This window comes from Sturnira hondurensis, unplaced genomic scaffold, assembly GCF_014824575.4.
Source record: "Sturnira hondurensis isolate 20B ecotype Veracruz unplaced genomic scaffold, ASM1482457v3 Scaffold0000780, whole genome shotgun sequence".
Lineage (NCBI taxonomy): Eukaryota > Metazoa > Chordata > Mammalia > Chiroptera > Phyllostomidae > Sturnira > Sturnira hondurensis.
In genome coordinates, this window is record NW_028073411.1 from 4,680,714 (window position 1) to 4,686,060 (window position 5,347).

Consider the following 5,347-nt stretch of genomic DNA (forward strand, 5'->3'; position numbering starts at 1 on the left):
CTTGGGCCCCTGGTCTGTGCACGGTGTCTCTGCTTCCCCTGTTGTGGGCCCGATGTGAAAGGCTCCATTGTTGGTTTCCACCAAAATTAACAAACAAACAAAACCACTCATCCTGAGCGTGTGTGCTTTTGGTAGTTTTCCCAAAGATCAGTTGGGGGTGGTCATGTTGAAGAATCATATAGCCAGGAGGCTGCCCTCATCCCTCTGTCTCTGCCCTTCCTTCTCTCCCCGTATTTTCCATCCCACGCTCACTCCTGGGAAAACAGATTCTGCTTCTCTTCTCCTGCAAGGCATTTAGCCAACCTTTCGAGTCTCACTCTCAGAGTATTTTTCTAAGCCAGCCATTGCTCTCCTGGGCAAACAAACAGGTCCCCACCTACTAACAGAGCAACGACCTCTCCCCTTGTGGATCCTAAACCCCTTTCCTCCCAGTCTCCTCCACTTTGTTCCCCAGCACATCCACCAGATGTTCCACAGACAGCCCGACTCTGTACCCCTTGTTCTTCTCCCTTGGAAGCCCCTTTTCCCCTTCTCGCCCTGCTGCGTGCTCTCCCTGGCCAACGCTGTCATTGGTCTCAAAGTCACCTGCATGGGGGTTAGGGAACAGCACAGGGTTGGGGATGAGCTTTCAGATCAGAAAACCCAACTTTGAATTCTGACTCCGCCACAGCCTGTGCAGCCTAAGGCGAATTACTTAACCACCCCCGCCCTGCACCTCCAGCCTCAGGCTCTTCCCTGGTATGTTGGGGATATTAACACCTTCTTGGCAGGGGCATTTCCAGTCTTAAGTAAGATAAACTTACCTAAGGGCCCTGCACAAGCAGACCTTAGGAGAATGATAGCTACTATTCCTACAGTCATTATTAATCGGTGGCTCCGCTCATTTCGTTTCCTCTGTGCAGAATGGCGTTTTCCCCTGTACCTGTCTGTTTAGATCCTACCTGTTTGCCACGGCCCAGCTCCAGTGACACCCGCCCTGGGAAGCCGCTGCTGGGGAGCCCTGTGCTCCTGCTTCTGTGCATTCAGGCTCTCTGGGTTATGAACTCTGAGGAAGCAGTGAATTTATAAGAAATCATCGCCAATAGTCTCTTGGGTGCAGAAAGACCTGAAGATCTTCCTCAGCAACTTTTACTGAGCCCCTCTAAGTTTGGGTCAACTGATCAAGCCCAAGCGTCTTTCTTTTCACTAGCAATTGTCATATATTGTAATTCCTTCGGTTATTTATCTGCTGTTGAAGTGCTGGCTCTTTGAGGGCAGAGCTTAAGGGCCAGGAATCTTTGTGGCTCAGTCCTTCAGCCGGGATTTGACACATTCAAGGAACTCAGTAGGTGCATATTGCAAGTGCTCAGTAACTGACGGTTGCCGGAGCAGGAGGGGTAGAGGGTGACAAGGGTGAAGGGGACTGAGAGGTCCAAATACCCGATTAAACTAAATAAGTCACAGGACTGTAGTGCAGGAAATAATATTGTCATAACTTTGTGTGGTGACAGGTGGGTACCAGGCTTACAGTGGTGATCACATCATACCGCATATAAATGTTGTACACCTGAAGCTAACATAATATCGATGGCAACTCTACTTTGATAAAAAATAAATAAAAAATGAAACATAAAATGCCCAGTAGATGAGCATGAAATGCTCATCTGTGAAACATGAAATTCAATAAACAGGAGTTCTCAGCTCCTGTTTAGCAGTGAATTTCAAGGAAGAAGTCACTGCTAATATTCTTTTGGGCCCAGGAAGACCGGGAGATCTTCTGCACCAAGTTTTACCAAGTTCCTGTCTGTTCATGTCAACTGGCAAAGCCCACATGTCTTTTTTTTTTTTAACCAATTTCTGCAGACCTGAGGAATCACAGCTCATGTATCTCTTCCTGGAGGCTGGAGGCCTGGAGGCCCAGCGGCCAGAGGTCAGGCTTCATCTGCAGGCTCCTCTGGATTCTCCTCAGCTTGCAAGCTGAATTCACCCTTCTCCCAGGGAACCCCTGAGCTGTGGCTGAGCAGGTTGCTGGTGCGGGGCTGGCCGTTTCTGCCCAGCGTGGGGCTCCTCTACCTGAACTGTGGGGTCTGCATCAGAGACTGACGGCTCCCGGGCCCTGGGCTACCTCCTCCCTTTTCCTGTTGCAGGTGTTATTCCCTGAAAAGACTTTTGTCCTTTCAATTTCAACTCAGCCACTGCTTCCCAAAGATCCTAAGCAGCACACCACTGCAGACCAGTGTCCCAGGAGAACCTAGAAAGAGCCAGAAGGAAGACTAACTGTTTTCCAGGAGCTGTGCACCTCTCTGGTGGGTGAAGAGACGCAGAGTCTTGAGCTGATCTGACAGGACCAATTCTGGCCACACTCTGGCCATTATCCAGGGCCATTATCCCTGGAAGCCTTATCCAGGGACCTGCCCATGTATCAGAAAGGACACTAAGGGTCCTTTGGTTTTCATGGGAAAGTCCAGCTGTAATTACATTGTCCAAAAAACCCATAGTAACATCCATCCGAGGGAACGCTATTCGTGTGGTGAATTTCCTGATTTCCCAAATGAGTCTAAGAACAAGACATTATTGATGAATCCTATTATTCCTTTCTAGGATAAAAGATGAAAATAAATAGTGCTGTCTTCGACTGTATACCCTGAGGAACTGTCGCATCTTGTCCTGGAATGGGGAGGGGTGTGGACGGTGGCCGGGGGCAGTTTCTCCAGCTGGCCCTTCTTTGGTCTGGAGGCTTCCTGGGTTGTCTGCCATCTCCAAGGGTGACTATGTCTTTTCCTCTCCCTGCCCTTGTCATCCTTCGACAAGTCCCTCTGGCTCCTGGGGACTCTTGTCTGAAGCCAGCGACATGTGCCACAAGGGGAGATACATAGAGGGCTGTCATCCTGCCACTCGCCCTTTGGCTCTCAGCTAGTGCTTCCTGGCATGTTTGGACAGGTTTCTCTGGTAAGTCATGTGTGACTTGAAAGTCTTCAAGACCCAGTCCCCGAGGGCTTATAGAATAGTCACATTTAAGGTTGTTTTCAGACAACAGTCCATCGTGAGAGACATGCCTTCCTCGACAGCCACTTGGGCGGTTTCCGTATCTGGCTGTTGTGAATAATGCCGCCGGGGGGGCATGGGAACGCAGACACCTCTCTAAGATCCCAGAGCTGGGACTGCCAGGTCATATGGCCGAACTAGCTTTCCATTTTCGAGAAACCTCTATACTATTTCCCACAGCGGCTGCGCCACTTTACATTCCCACCCACAGTGCACGAGGGGAACATAAAAGGTATGTCTTTAAATACCCTGGGGCAGGATGGAGGAAGAAATGGCTGGGCTTTCGCTTTCTAGAATCTTGTGGAAGGCAGTGACCTGTTCTTTTTCCAGTGCCTCCCCTAACCCTACCCCAATACGGTGACGGGGCAGGACGGCTCTGATCACTGCGGCCTCTGGCACTATGACATCGGCTGCCTGATCTTGGGCAGGACACTCAACCTGTCCACACCTCAGTTTCCTCCTCAGGAAATGCCTTCTGGGCCAGGGTGGTTGTGAAGCTACAGTTGAGATCATGGGGGTGAAAGGCCTTGTTAAGTGTGAAACTGCTGTGTAAATGTTAGATGTCATCGTTCCCCTAGGGGCTACTTACCTTCTCCTGCCACTGAAGGGAAATATCCTTGAGACAGAAACACTCCAACAGAGTGCTTCTTCAACCGAGGGCGAGCTTTTGTCTGACATGAGCTACGACGGCCTGCTGAGGACCAGCTTGGGATTGACAACGGCCTCTTCCTAAAATGCCTGCTCCTGTGGGCCAGCACTCGGCCAGTGGACAGGCCCTTTGCCCTTCCTTGAATGGCCCATCAGCTGCCCTCCTACTAAATCAGCAGTCTTTGGGGGCCATGGAAATTCCAAACTCCTGTGTCTTTCTAACGACTGAGAACAAGGAGCCATGAGGTTTGTTTAAGGGGTGACTGTATCTCAGTGTAGTGGCGGGTCTGGTCTTGTCCTGGAGTAAGGGGATCTGGGGGTATGTGTGGTGGTGTCCCTCCTACTTTGGCCCCCTGGCTGGGCTCCTGAGCTTCCTCCCAGTTGCCTGGGGGTTGCTGATCCAAGGGTACAGGTTGTCCACCTGGATTGGCTGCATGAGAAGTAGGGCAGGCTGGGGGCGGCTGGAATCCAGAGCTAGACCACATCTGCCTTGTCTGCCACTGTGTTCCCAGAGTCTACCATAGCGCCCAGCTCTGGGCAGCCATTCAATATTTGTTGACCAATTAAACTAATCTGCCCAGTTTTCAGAGATGCACAGATTCTTGGGGTGTGGAAAAACTAAGACATTTCTGAGGCACTAGCAGGCTATTATAACATAGAAAAGTTTTATTTCCTTGGGCACATATTAAAATTCTTGAAGAGAAATATATTTAAATATATACCTATCTAGATCTATATCCATATCTGTATTGATCTGTATCCATATCCATACCTATATCTATGTCTATATTTGTATCTATCAATATTTATACCTATATTTATATCTCTCTATATCCAAATTTATATCTACCTATACCCATATCCATGTTATACCTATATTTATATCTGTCCACACCCATATCCAAAAACATATCTATGGTGATTTGTGGCTCTCAGTGAACAGGTAGAGACCCACTAGCTAACTGCTGAATTAACTAACTTGTACAGCTCATAAAGAAGTCTCACATTCTTCAACTCATTTCATCCTTCAAGCAACCCAGAGTGATACGCATCGTCTTCATCCAGTTGCACAGTTGGGAATCAGGGCCCCTGGGAGTTAAGACCTGCCAAGGTAACCAGTGGCGAAACTGAGATTCCAATAGCCTTCCGAGAGCACATTGCATGACGCCCTCGTACACCAGGGTCTCATAGTACCGGGTTCTGGAGAGAGCTCAGGAAAGGGAGACAAGGGCCGGGGCTGGGGTAGGGGCTCTGGGGATAAGTTCTGGATACTTTTTTTCAGAGCAACCCTTCCTCTAAGAGAGGGGAGACCTATCGCCAGTCAGGTAGGTAGCGTGGGAAGCCTTAGTTCATTTTGAATTTCAGGGACTCTCTGAAATTCCCCCTTGCTGTTTAGTTTATTCTGAGAGCAATGTTCAAACACAAATGTCCCCTGGAAGAGCAGTCCAATGAGTAAACAGCCCTTGGGATTCGATATGGTTGCGCTTCTGATACTTCTCTCAGAACACATTTTGATGGGGGCTGGGGTGGGTTGAGCCGAGGGCAAAAGAGCACAGAATAACTCAAATGTTGTAGAGTGGAAAAATGATAGGCCCCAAGTATCTCTGATTTCACCTGGATTAAAATTGAGACCAGAGGCCACAGGCTTCAGTAGCAGGAATCTTGAGAGAACGCA